This window comes from Aotus nancymaae, unplaced genomic scaffold (assembly GCF_030222135.1).
Source record: "Aotus nancymaae isolate 86718 unplaced genomic scaffold, 86718_ANA_hifiasm-v0.15.2.pri h1tg000003l, whole genome shotgun sequence".
Taxonomy (NCBI): Eukaryota; Metazoa; Chordata; class Mammalia; order Primates; family Aotidae; genus Aotus; species Aotus nancymaae.
In genome coordinates, this window is record NW_026988414.1 from 48,927,107 (window position 1) to 48,942,722 (window position 15,616).

Sequence of the window (15,616 nt, forward strand, 5' to 3'; positions counted from 1 at the left end):
CCTTTAGAGATTTTTAATAAAAATATATCATTTAATGTTTTATTATTAAAGTGTACAGGTATGCTATGAACTCTAAAGAGCTCTAGTTGGTGTCAGCATCTGTTGCAATCTTTTCTTACCTAGCTAATATGAAGAATAAAACTTTTGAGAAAAAGGAAAACCTTGGGAGTATCCTGGCCTTTAGAATTGCTTAGCCCAGGACATTATTTCCAGTGTTCTCTCTTTTGTAGCCTACTTTTGAAGTAATTTCCTAAAAGTTTCTTTACTTTTTGAGCTCGCTTACCATTTCACTTCCTGCTTTCTTATGTGCCAGGCAAAGCATTGCATCCTCTGCTTTTAAAAACAGCTATAACACCTTAATTTATATAAAGATGTGTGTGCATTTCTGTGTTGCACATATAAGGTTTTTTTTTTTTTTTGAAAAAGGCTAGCAAATTATCATTGAAGAGATTCTGCTCCTCTAGTCTGTGTAACCTGTGCACCAAAAGTTAGCATAAGTTTCAGTTCCATCCACGATATCAACAATTCATTCCATCTGTTCAGATTTTATTGCTGAACACATAATCCTCAATGAGACCTGGATATTGAACCCTGCCTCATGAAGGGAGGGTTGAGTGCTGGAGCAGGCTGGGCTCTGGCCACCTCTCCACTGATATACTTATGATTTTCAAACTTTGCCTGAAAACATAATACTTTATTATAGCTAAACCTGCAGCAAAAAATTTTGTAAGCATGATGTATGGGATAAGAAAATGTATGCAAAACTGACTTCCAATACCTCTCAGTTAATACACTGGTGAAGCCTTAACCAAGGGAAAAGCCTCCTGGAGATCTTCTTTGCTCTGTGTCTTTACCTAGCTCTGTGTCTTTACCTAGCTCTGTGTTGTACCTTTAATTTCTATGACCCATACCACAACATGACCTAATCTGTACTGTAACAATCTATCTGGGTATCATAGCATTTGCACTTATTTTTGTGCATTCTCACCTTCTGGCTGCAATTTAGCAAAGTTTATACTGTATATAAAACTTTCACCAAATGTATTTCTATAACTTTATTTCTGTTGCAAATTTCTTATTGGACAGATTTACAATGATTATGGAGGCTGGTCCTTTTGTGGCTGCTTTACACTGTATCACTTGCCTGTAATTTTTTCTGATCTCCATTGTCTTTTAATTTTTCTTGCAATAATCATGAATTTTTAGCAACATATCTGATTTTCTCTAAAAACAACTACTTAGATGAGTACTACTTGAAAAAAAAAAAGAGTTCAGAAATAATTAACTCTCTCATTACTCCTGCGCCTTGTTTTCCCTCCTAGATTATTAACTCTTTGAAAACAAAGTGTATGTCTGCCTCTCTATTTCTGGCACCTAACTCAGTGCCTAGCAAGTAATTGGCATTTTCACTGAACGTGTATTGAGACAATGAATAAATGTCACCATTAAATATTTCCTCCATTTTGTGGATTTTACAATCACCCAGCTAGAAAACAGATAGTTGGATCAGGATTTCTTTTTTTGTTGATTCCATGATATCCCACATATCTTAAGCATTAATATGCATATAAATGTTCTTCTCAGCTTCAATCAAGCTCATTCAAAAGGTTATGCCTTTCCGAATCATAAAACTTGGTATTTTGCTTCAGAATGACCTTTTTGGCAACGAGTTTTGGATATGGTCTTAAATGCCTCCATTGGCAAATAATATCCTAAGTGTTTTGGTTATTTTTTCCTTCAAAATCCATTATCCTATGAATGGTTCTAGAATCAAAAATAGGTTAAATTTATAGTTAGGGGATAATGGTATTTTTAATGTGAATGGATTCTGAAATAGCCATGGTTGGCCGGTTTGGTATTTACAGTCTGTGGCATTTCCAGAGAGACAAATCTTTGTTTACTGACTGTCTGACAATATAGTTTCTTCAGATGAGGTAAACATCATCTGTGGTTCAGCAAAAAGTGCACAACATATACAATGCCTGAACAACTGCTATTAGATGAGCATTGATTATACTTTTAGTTTTTTCAAGGTCAAGAAAGAGTCTAGCTAGGATTATATAGCAGATAGCAAGCTTCCTTAGCAGAAAGGTCTTTTAAAACCTCTTCTAGCTGTGGCAGTGATGTACTATATGCTGCAGGCTTACTATGTCTCTCCAGCAGGTCATATATTTTCTTTTATGCTCAGTTGAGTAGAGCTAGGATCAATTTTTAAATCACATTGCTATATTATCCATCTCCACTATTCGACACCAGGTGGATAATTGTTTGCTATTTTTAAACAAGCCTTTAAGTTACACAACTTGGAAGGCAAGGAAAGGTAGGACATAGTTAATTCCCCTGAAATGTTAGCTTATAAATTAAAATTAAATCAAATCATGTGTGTAAAAAGTCTACACTCCAGAGGAAAAAAACTATTTCATATTTGCAAGGGTGTTTAAAACAAAAAGAAAAATAGAATAACAATAAAGAATGTCATTGAAAAATCAACTCTAGAGGAACAATCCTTTTTTCTATTTTAATACAAACATTAAAATGGCATGAAATCATTTGGGACACATATAATGTGAGGAAAGAATATAATTAGAAGAATAACATTTGCTATCATGATTAAAAGTTTTCCTAGTTGAGATTTTTGTTTGTTTGTTTGTCAAGTATAACCAGTGGCCTAAGCTGAGTGAAATGCATATGAAACTTCTCTGCACTATTTTTGCAACTTCCAATGAATCCATAATTTTTTCAAAATAAAAAATAAAAATAAAATGTCATACATGTATATATCAACAGAGAATATGTAACACTGATTATATAAGGATTTTGCTCATTAAAATTATGTTATCTGGCTTCTCAGAAATATTTTTTCCATAGAATAAAATTGATTTTTTTTTAGGATTGATTGAAAAACCAGGAGATAGTTAACATAAATTGGTAATGATGGTAATCAAATAAGTTAAAGCCACGTTCTTCTCTTCTTAACAATAATGAAAAGTGCTCTACTAAGTGGTCTAGTTTGAATAAACTTGTGAAAAAAGTAAATGCTTTTTGCAATCCCTAACACCATGGGGAACATATACATAAATTTAAACTTGTGAATATCATAAAGCATTAACAGAGAGGAGTTTTCCGAAAAATCAGAACTTAGTGTAGAACAGTGTATTTCACTAAGTGTTGGAGCCAGAATTTGTCAGATGGTTGAGATAAACATGGCTAGGAAAACTATCCTTAATATATCTTCAAATTTATTTTATAGCCTTAATGTTGAAGTTACCAAACAAGAAAAAAAATGTATATTAAATTTAAAATGATAATCAAAATATGACAATGTGAAACTAAGAAAAGCAAAAAAATGAATTTATAAAGTAAAAGAAAATAAAATGTATACATTTGAATGCCAGAATACAGCATAATTCAGCCAGGCATGGCTGCTTACACCTGTAATCCCAGCACTTTGGGAGGCCAACGTGGATGGATCAACCTGAGGCCAGGAGTTCAAGATAAGCTTGGCCAACGTGGTGAAACCCCACCTCTACTAAAAACACAAAAAATTAGCTGGGCATAGTAGCACAAGCCTGTAATCCCAGCTAGTCGGTAGTATGAGGCATTGGAGCCTGGGAGGTGGAGGTTTCAGTGAGCTGAAATCATGCCACTGCACTCTAGCCTGGGTGATGGAGCAAGACTCTGTCTCAAAAAAAAAAAAAAAAAAAAAAAAAAAGAAAAAGAAAATTATAGTATAATAAAATAAAATACAGTATAATTTGCAATTAAAACTAAAAACATGTTATGAAAGTAACCGTACAGCTAAATGGCTAAACCACTAAAAAAAATACGACCATTTTTAAACTAGATATGGTGCTTGTAATGATCATTTGGAGAAATAACATGGAAAAACTGGCAGCAAAATTCTAAAAAAGAATAAGAATTGACCATGCAGTAGCCATAAAGCTTTCGTGAACCTATTTTGGTTTAGAGGCTGTCCAATTTGCAAATTGTTTTTTGCTCAATTAAACTGTTAAATTTGTCTATTTTGTTTTTTAAAGATGACATCAAAAGTGGGATCTGAAGCAGAGCTTCAGCAACCGCCAGGAGCACTGACTGATCAAGAGAAGTACCCACCAGGCCCACTGTGTCCATTGCTCTCTCACAGCAGCTGGGGATCGTGGTAAGCTCGTTCTTGGATTCTGAAGCCCTGTGGATTTATGGCTTGAACTATCCATGTTTGAGCAAATTTCTGATCCCAAATGGGTTTGGAAATTTCAATAGAAACTAAGTCCAAGATTGGACTGAATCCAATAATTGTCTTGAATCCAATTAGAGGCCTCAGGTATTTGACTGATTGTAATGATAACACTGCAGGGGGAGCAAACTTCAGCTTCTAAAAGTTTGCAGAGGTTTTTGTGTTCTACCCGCTTTCTTTTTTCTCACACACATAACTAGGGAAAAACATTGACTAATTTGGTCAAGGAAATCTAAGAGACAGTCAAGATTCAAGGTAACAACGGAATCCTTAATTTCTGAAGAACTGAGTAATGTACCTTCTGACTATGCCTACGAAACATGTCTAAGTATTAGGTCCAGGAGTAGCAAATGCTTATAGAAATGACAAATTTTTACTAAAGATAATTTTAAATGACAATGAAATGTTCCAAATGCACAATACTGCACTTTAAGAAGTGGATTTGAAAATGAGGGCTCCTGAATTAGTCTCATCCAGGGATGCCTACTGATGTGCAGAAGCTTCTAAGAATATTTCCATACTTGTGAGGTTTTTGACTCCTTATAAAAGGCAAATAAAAATCTCAAGCAACTAATCGTTAAGAAAAATTAAATCTGCTAATCCTATGGCATAGTTACTCTCCTGCCCCAAAGACGAAAAGAAAGCTATCCTAGATAAAGTGTTTATAAGGCCCTCAGCTAAAGTAGCTTTGTTTGTTTTTCAGATCTATCTATGTCGAGTCCAGGCATGGAGAATGCTTTCTTTGTCTTATTCCTTAGTCGCCTTCACCCTGAATTCAATAATTTAAGCTAAGAAACAGCCCCTAAGTTAAAATGACCACCTATATAAGACACACCTTTCTGGCATTATACCTGGCTCTGGTAAATCTCTTTTCCAAAGGGTTTGACATCTATAAAGGAAATCTTCATTTGTAAAGTTATCTGCCTGTGTATATGGAAACACCATTATTTTAAACTTACATAACAAGACATACATTTGTTTTGCCTTAACTGAACTTACACCATTTTTTCCTTGGTTTGATCAAATAATGTTATATTTAGGCCTAATGTCTTAGTTCTGTGCTTTTGAGATATAGATTTTCTACCTTGTTTCACCTGAGTTGTCCCTTTAGAAATGCAAATTTAGGGTTCCCTAGCCAATTGCTTAGGGCAATGAAATAGCTATTTGGGATATTAATAGTCTGTATGGAAAAAAAATTATTTAAAATATTTTAAAGCCAGCCAGGCCAGCAAATGAGAATCCTTAATGAAAGCTGTAAGATCTGTTTCCATCTGTCTGTATTGTAAGGTCTTTTAGGCCGACCGATGGCCCCATGGATGCCATGTTAACCTCTGTGACCTGCATGGACATTCCAGATGAGTTCCTGGAAAATCTAAAGTAACTGGAAGATCATGAAAAGAGAAAGAAATGGTCAACCCCTGTGAAGCCTACTTAACTTTAAGACATTCTCTATTTTTTCTTATTCTGGCCTCAGTTGACAAGGCCATTGGACTTTGTAACCATGCTGGCCAACCTCGTGACTCCACACCCTACAATCCCCTCCCAGCTTGCAAAAAGCCTCCCTAAAGTTACTTTTCTATCTTTCCACTCCCTACCCCAAACCTCTAAAACCAACTCCTGTCCCACTGCCCTTTGCTAATGCCCTTTTTGGCCTCAGCCCACCTGCACCCAGGTGAATAAACAGCCATGTATGTTGCTCACACAAAGCCTGTTGGGGTGGGGTCTCTTCATTCAGAGCACATGTTTTAACATGTATGTTTATGTGTTATGTGTGTGTGATAATATTTGGTAAATAAAGCTAGTTCTGATATTGTTATTAAAATAAGAATGGCTTCATAATTGACAAATGAATATAACTTGATACTGATAGAGACAGGAGGCAGGGAAATTCTGGGCAGAAGAGGGCGAGTCCCTAACGTGGACCCTACCACCCTCAAGCCGAAAAGCCTGAGACCCTGGCCCAAGGTGAAAATTTACATTCCTGTTTTCCTGCTGGGAAAAATACCTTTTCCTTAACCACTCATGGCCCTGCCCTGCCCCATCCTGTGCCTATAAAGACTCTGGACTCACCTGGCAGAGGGAGAAGTAGCTGGATATTGGGGACTATGGCCAGACATTCGAGAGAAGTGGCTTGATTTCAGAGGGACAGCTTGATGGCGTAACTTAGGAGAAGAATCTGGCCAGAGAGCCGAACTTCAAGAGAAGATTACCTACCCACCCCCACCATCTCCTTTCAGATCCCCTTCCTGCTGAGAGCCACTTTATTAGCAATAAAATCCTATGCACTTACCATCCTTCAATTCATTTGTGCAACCTCATTTTTCCTGGACACCAGACAAGAGCTTGGGAGCCATGAGTGTGGATACAAAAGCTATCACACTGGCCCTTTGTCCTCACTGGCAGAGGGCAGCCACGGACCTACTGAGCTGTTAACACTTAAGCTCTCCAAGGATGGCAGAGCTAACAGACCACTAGACCACTGTGACAAGCCCTCTAGGGCTTCAGGGGTGGCAAGCACCCTACCCAGATGCTGTCACTGTCATGGGCCCTCATGGAGTTCGCTTCTGCTGGTGCCAAAGCAGTTCCAGTGCTCTTGTACTCCAGTCCCCACCTCAATTGCTCACACTCTTCCTCCCACGAAGAGTTGAAAGTGGCCAGCTAAGTAAACAGGGCACCCCAGTTGCAAGTCCTGCAAAGGCCTCAGGGAAATATCCTGCTTCAATACTTGCTTGATCTGACTGAGCTTATGTTTTGGTTTTGAGCCTCTGGATTCTGAGGTCTGGATAGGTGGCCATGGTGAGGCATGGGGACAAGTTCTGAATGCCTAGACCAGCAGCTACAACATAGAATCAAGCCCAATAGGGCCACTTCTTCCCTACCCCAGCTTTGCCTCCTAGGAGTTCTGTACTTGAGGCATCTTCTTTATAGCTCTGTCTTTTGTCCTCAACTCTATACTTGGTATGTAAATTCAGGACACATGCCTGAATTTACCATCATATGAAGGATATATGCCCTTCATATATCCTCTGGGTGCCACTTGACTACTTGAGACCCAGGATGACTGGGGAAAACATTAGGGAGGGCACCTGTGTCATAGTTTTAAAAGTTTTTCCAGTAATTTAAAATCTTAAAGTCATATTATGTTAAATAATAATCATAAAATTTCTGAGTCATTTATAAGCAATTATGATACTAAAACATTTATTATTAAACATAAGATTAAGTTCATGTACTGGCATCTTATTTTTGTGTGGCATAGAAAAGCTAAATCTATTTAGATCAGTTGAAAAACAATGAGGAGTCATCTTTCTAAAATATTATAAAATAGTTTTCAGCTACAAATACTGATATAAGTCAGCTCAAAGTTCTTTCTAGAGTATTCACTAGAAATTAAGGTTATTAAGAGTTAAAATTATAGTTAGTACATGTAAATAAAACTACTAGATATGAGAGAAAAAAATTCTGTATACAAAATGTATAAACAAAAGCAAGATATGCTTTTAAATAAGAAAGTTGTAAAGGTATAAAAATGTATGTTAAAATAATTTTGACTATTTAAAAATTTACTTAAAGGTAGTTAAAAATTGAAGGGATACAAAATAGAGATAAAGTTAAATACATATAGAAAGTTGGGAAGAGAAATGCTTTTTTGAAAATAAGATATTTTAAAAAGTTTATGAAAATCTTGTATAGTCAAAAGATTTCAGATTTGGTAGATTTATTTATAAAGTTCTATTAAAATTGGCTTTAGTACTGATGATACACTAATACAAAAGTAAAATTTGATTTTCTCTCTTGAACATTTTTTGTATTATTAATAATCTACACTAAAATAATTTTGTTTACTTTTGCAGTAAACTGCCAAAAAATAAGAAAGAGACAAGAATGAAGGGAAGTCAAATTCTGTCTCATGCTGTTGTTCTCAGGTCTTTTGATTATTTGCAAAACTAAGTCTCCTCTCTATGACAAAGTAAAGGTTTTTGATTTTTACAATCTTTGTATTATCACTTTGGCTAAAAAAGTAACTTTTTTTTTTTTTTTTTTTTTCAGTGACCTGTGATCCTATTTTGAAGTGTTTTAACTTTTGATATATGTGACAGTCTTCCCCAAATCAAATTTTAACCTCAAAATTTGTTGACTTCTCACTTTGGGATGCCTCAGAGGGCCCTGATGCATCCAAAAGAGTGATAAACAGCATTATTTGATATATTAAATTACACTGGAAACATTACCAAATAGGAAGTGATGTTTGATCTTCTTTGGTTTATACTTTTACTAGTATGTTATTAATAAGTTTCAATATTATATGGGATTCTTAAAATTCTGATATGTCTGTATATATAACATCACCTGAAATTATGGTTATGATGTTAAATTATTGTAGGCCACAGAAAGAACTGAATTTCCTTGTCTTTTAACTATGACCATTTCAAGCCATTTCCACATTTAATTGTTTAATTCTGATGCAGTTTCTGAAAACTCTTCACAAGGAAGTAAAATCCTAGAGTATTGTGTCCTCAAAGAGGACTCGTAGAAAGGATGAAAAGGACTTTGACAAAAACCCTTGCATACAACAGGTCTCTAATAACTTTGTGATTATATCATTTTGACTTAGTAAGAGTGCCCAGAACCCTAATGAGGAGATTGGCTGGTTTATAAAACTGCTAACCCAAGTAGGACAAAAATTAATTAAATACCAAGAAAATACTTTGCCAGATTTTCATGCTAAATTAGCCAGTACTGGAATTATTTAGACACGCAATTTGAATGAAAGTTCCATGGTTCAGGTCAAATTACCTATGGTAACCCATGTAATGAACAGTGCTATGCACCTGAATTGGAGAAACAAAATTAGTATTTAAGAGGATGTAAGTGTGGACTCATGGAGAGCCTGGACAGCCATCTGGTTTTTTCTGAGTCTTCAAATCTTTCATTATTAAAAGCTATACATTTAATGACTCATCATGGTAGAGATAAAATAATTCAAATTATATTTATTACATATATATGTTTACACAAATATATATATACACACATATATATTTGTAACATACATATCTGTATATTACATGTATATCTACACATATCTATATCTATATATATTGTGTGGTGACTATTCTAAATTGCTAAAATAGTTAATGGCCAATGTTTGGTTTGTCAAACCCATAATTGTAAGACAATCAAAACTTGAGGTACATTTCTGCTACCTGACAGGCTGTATTAACATGTCTAGAAGGATTTCATTCAATTACCATATTCAATGCATGTTTTCTGGTTGTATAGAAAGTTTCTCATGCAACAGCATTGATGCTATTACAGTAGCTTAAAGGTTATAGCAAATGTATTTCACTCAGGGGACATTCCTGCAGAAATCTCCAATGATAGAGGTTTTACAACTTGTTTCACTGTACAAGTTGTAAAATAATTAAATACAGTATTACAGGTACATTAACATTATTCAAAGCTAACTGAATTGACTGGATTGCCTTCGTCAAAGGTATTACAGATTGATAATAATCAGATCCACTTAGAGTAGAAAACCTAAGTTGACCCCTTATGAAATAGTTGATGGAAGGCCTGTGCACCTAACAATAGAACCTCATGTATATTCTGCTACTAAACTCTGATATGAATAAATGTTGTAAGGCTTTAATGCATTATGTCACAATGTATTTTCACCATGTAAAGAAAGCTTTTAATAATCCACTGACAGAGGACAAGCAAACCCTTCACAATATAGAACACAGAGATTAAGTTTTGTGAGAACGCCAGAGAAAAACTGCCCTTGTCACCTACACTAAAGCAAAACTTTGAGAACTTGAACCTCACGTTAATAATCTCACAACTTAGTAGGGTTCCTCCAGACTTTAGGAACTTTATACCCGTTAGAAATCTTAAGGTAAAGATAACCAGGGAAGTTTCTCCCCAGAAGCAGATGGCATCCCAGACGTGGACAACTTTTTCCAAAGATCATGGATCAAGACTTCTCTACTATCTTGAGACTCGCTTCTGAATTTGTCTTTGCTTATGACTCTGTGAATGACAGAATTGAAAAGGAGGACTCCTGTGTGCACTTATGGGTGTATTTTTATTTGTGGAAAATTTTGCAGCCACTCTCATACATGGACAACCTTATGCCTTGAAAGATAAAAAATAAAGGGCCAATGTAAGCAAAAACGTTTAACAGGATCTTGGTTGCTTTATAATCAGTCAGAAACAGAACATTGGTCTGTTGACAAAATAGGCTAAAGAGAACATTGCTAGTGTAGGTTGAAGACAGCATTGGCAGAAGGCCTTCACTTTTCTGAATGGGCACCACTTGTTAGGTCTTTTTCTCCATGGTTTAGAGTAAATGAAGCCATGGTTAGGAATGTATCTCTTATAAGAAGCTCTATAGCAGATTCTACTATAAAAACTACAGCTACATAACAGACTTTAAATTATCTTTTGAAAGTTTTGCTAAATAGGATTGCTCTAGTTTACTTGCTGGCCAAACAGAGAAGTATCTGAGCAGGTGCTGACACTTCTAGTTGCACATGGAAAAATACATTGGTTTGCATATTATGGAGATTGAGTTGTAGGTGATTAATGAACAGGCTGCGTGGTTAAAATAAGTAGACCCCTAATCTAGCAAATTCTTTGATCTATTTGATTTTATTTGGTTTGCTTCATAAGGACCCTGGATAAGGAACATACTTCAAACTCTTGGTATTATCCTGCTGGTAGTCATAAAAGTAGTTTCCTTTGTATATTGCATTCTCTCAGAAGTGTTAAATGTTTGCATGCAGCCATCTGTAGAAAGTCAAATGGTTTCTCTTCAACCGAAATGACAAAACAAACAAACAAATGAACAAACACACATATGACCATAAGGACAGTAATGTACAAATTACATGCTGAGACTGAAAACCCAAGATATTGGTAAATAAGCATGACACTCAGGTCCTAAGTTTCGGTCACCGTTCCACCTACATGAGAAGCTGAATAAAAGGAGGAATTTTAAAACAAAATTATGGGAATCTATTGTTTTGGACTGGTTCACGTACTAGGCCCCAGAGACCAGACCAAACCAAAATGAAGTCACTCATGCTAATTGTGATGTAATTGAATTGACAGTTTAAGAAAACAGATCAAGTTTGGTTTTTCTCCTGAAAACAGGAGCTTCCAGAACAAGAAGGTCTCTTTGACTCCAACCCTTATAAAAAATAATAATAACAACCTGAAGTCCTTGTTCTCAAATTACAAGACCTATTGTCCTGCTGTTTCCCAGTGTGATTTGAGACCAAATAAGTACATTTATGATGGTGACAGAGTGACATAAATGCCTAAAGTTTTAGTCAATCTTTCAACTGAGAGGTTGACCAAAAGCAGAGAGCTGTTAAATTAAGTTTAGCCTAAAGGTTTTTACATACTTTAAAGGTTTCTCTGTACATAGTGAACTGCACTCTAACTGGATGTGTAAACAGACTGTAACCTACTCTCATGCCAATCACCGAGTTTTGGCTGAGGAAGAGCAGCCAGCTCTTCAAACCACGTTCAAATAAAGGAAATGCCACACTGTAGACAATCCAGTTGTTTCCCTACCTCACTTCTGTATTTTTGTGCGTCACTTTCCTTTTCCTGTTCATAAATCTTCTTTGACCACGCGGTACCAATGGAGCCTCTCTAAACCTATTCTGGTTTGGTGACTGCCACATTTGTGAATTGTTCTTTTCTCAATTAAACTCTGTTGAATTTAATTTGTCTAAAGTTTTTCTTTTAAGAAGATTAATGGGAAGCTGTTGAGGAGGTTAACTTCCACATCAATCTCTGAGCCAATTTAGGCAGAACCTGGTTGGATGTGAAACCAATTTTGTGTAACTTTCCTCTGTCTGAAACAAGACTGTCTACAGGGATTGATAATAATTTTAAAAGCTTTGGTAACAGAACTAATTTACCTAACTCTACATAGGCATGCTATATTAACATTATCTGGTGATACCATATCTACACTGGAGAGTGGATTTTCTAAGAAACAAAACATCTTTTGAGTTTAAAAGTATAAAACATAAATTATGTGTCAATATTATAGATACCTTTAAAAGTTAAGTACATTTATATAACCCTTATTCTCTCAGATGAGAAGCTATATTTGTAACCTTTCTTCCCGGAGCACCTAGGAAGTATACATTTATACAATATATTATTTCTGTGTTTAGTTTGATACGCTAGGAATTTTGCCTAAAGTGGATTGTAATAGGGACTTCTAGGACCAACTTGCAGGCTTCCATTTTTCCATATACTCCATATAAATGTAAATGAAAAAATGTTATCAGAGTAAATTTTAAAGCTTAAACACAGATAAATAAAGCATTCTGCAACAGCTGATATGGGCAATTTTAATATTTTGCTTTGGGTAACCCTAATTGTTAGCTTTAATAAAATTAGGAAAGTAGCAGATAAGACTTTAAAGAAAACCACTTGATTTTTATTTTTTTTATTCTATTACTACATTTTATTATAATACACATTTACTGACTATGGAATAAAGGTGATGCTGGAAGGTATTTTTTCAACATTATGACTCCATCAAAGATGTTTAAAAATTCTTTTGATGTTCACATGCTTTCCATTTCTACTTGTCGTTCTCCTAAAGTTTCACTTTGGACTATTACAACAGCTTTCTAAGGGGCCGTCCATTTAACTCATCTGAATTTGTTAAAGCTCTATTTCTGTGTGAAAGCATCTTAAATGATTCCCCACTTTTCAAAAGATAGAGCCTGAATCCTTTGTTTGCCACAGAAACCTTTAAGATCATGAGCATTATAGTATAATCAGATCACCCTATACACAGGTAATTACAGGGAAAATGGTCTCAATTTGTGGCATCTGAGGTCTGCAACTAGATCTATTCACTGAGAGTCAGACAGAAGCTGGAGGAACCAAACTAGAAGCAGGCATGTAAGAAATTCACACCAGAATACCAAACGTGTTATTCTTCTGCTAAGGCAAAATCAAAAGACCCCATGCCAGGGTCAAAGTGGAGGTGTGGAAGGAACACAGTGATAATTTATACAGATTGCTTCTCCTGGAGCAGTGGTATGGAGTAATCGTCCTTTCAATACACAAATGTCATTGTTTCAATAGATTAACTGAGAATCTCAATGAGAAATCCAGAAATTTTAGCAGATATCCAGAAGAAAAATCTTTTTAGAAATAAAGGCTGTATTTGAGAACATATTGAGATCTATATTGTCAGACCTTCTTTATTTATATGTAATAAAATAATAGCTAATATTTACATAAAAGTTAGTTTACTATATACTAGATGCTTTGCATGCATTATTTCATTTCAATCCTGAGAACAATCCTATAAAATAAGAACAATTACTATCACCTGATTACAGAACAGAAAACATTAAGTGACATGCCCAAAGTGACACTGCTAGTAAATTACACTGTTGGAAAGTTTTACTGACACCAGAATCTGTGCCCTGAACTACTCAGCATCTTCTAGCAACTACTTTGCATATCTGCAATGCTACATGTTACAGGTAGATTAATAGAAAACAAGAAAGCAGAAACCTATCTGTATTATTTATCTGTAAGGGTGCAATTATTTTTCTGCACAGGAATTATAACTAGATTTGTATATTTCAGAGAATGATTAACTCTCTTTGAGCAACAGTTTTTGCTTTTTGAATTCTTCTTAACCTTCAGTCTAGTTTTTATCCTTGGACAGACAATTTTGTCCAGTGTATGCTGTTTGGCTGGCTGAATTATTCATTTATGTTCATATCTTTTTGATTGATCTACTTTACGCTTCTTAGTATTTCAGAAAAAAAAATTTATTTTTGTTACCTGAGCCATTTTAACTATCTTATACTGTAGAACAATCTGTTATAGATAATGGATGATAAAGATTATTTGCAAAGTGGCCGGACACAGTGGCTCACACCTGCAATCCTAGCACTTTGGGAGGCTGAAGCTGGTGGATCACTTGAGGTTAGGAGTTCAAGACCAGCCTGACCAACATGGTGAAAGCTTGTCGCTACTTAAAAAAAAAAAAAAAAAAAAAATTAGCCAGTCATGGTGGCACATGCCTGTAGTTCCACCTACTTGGGAGGTTGAGGCAGGAGAATTGCTTGAAACCAGGAGATGGAGGTTGCAGTGAGCTGAGACTGTACAACTGCACTCTAGCCTGGGCAACAGAGCAAGACTCCATCTCAAAAAAAAAAGAAAGAAAGAAAAAAGATATTTGCAATCTCTGTCTCATTCTCCAAAATAATCTGAAACATTAATTTTTCTTTCAGTTGATGGCAAAACATTTAAAAAGAAAAAAAAGATAGTTTAGTAATATTTGTTTCAGTTACTTTTTAAATATACTCTAATAGGAAAGGAAATATTTTCTACCTTTAGTGTTGAGGTCTCTAAATTTTAAAATCATTTCCAATGCTTACTTTATAGAGAAATATTTTAGCTACAATTTATTCTCCTAACAATTACAATCTACTAAGACTCCAGCCTAACCATTTTATTACACTGGATTACTTGGTTTTAGTCTGCTGAGCATTAATCCTGCTTTTAATGCCATTGGTTTTTATATCCTTATAATGAGCTCCTTTGTTTTACTACAGAAAATTGTCCTTTTATTGATGTGCTGAGGTATATACCGTCCATAGAAGACCATCAAAATAAAATGAGGTTTTGTGATTCAACTCTCATGTTTTGATTTCTTCAGCGATTTTGTTATCGCACTTTCTGGCTGCAGGTGGTTTTGTAGATAAACAGTTGGATTAATTCAGAAGCCTTAGAGTTTTTCCCATTACACATTCAAGTCAATAGTATCAACAAAGTCCATTGTAAGAACTCATTCTCTTATAAATGGAAAAGTCTAATGTGAGAATAACTAAAAAATTCTGTTTCACAGCATTAAAAAGACAATCAAATGAGAAAAGATGTGAGTAAATGTCTTAATCCATTTTCTGCTGTTGTAACAGAATAACAGAAGCTAGGTAATTTATGAAGAATAGGAGTTTATTTGGTTACAGTTCTAGAAGTAGGGAAGTCCAAGAGCATAGTGCTGACATCCTGTGAGGACCTTCTTGCTATGTTTTACCCAGGTAACAGAAGGGCATCACATGGTGAGTGTGCAAGACAAGAAGTGCAAGAGGGCTGAAATATACTTTCATCAGGAGCCCACTCCCATGGTAACTAACCAACTCACAGGATAACAGCATTAATCCATCCATGAGGACAGAGCCCTAAGGACTTAAACACATCTTACAGGCCCCACCCCACCAAACCGTTGCATTGAGCATAAAGTTCACAAAATATGAGCCTTGGGAGACATATTCATGAAATAGCAGCAAAAAAGTTTAAGTAGCAACTAAAACTGCACAG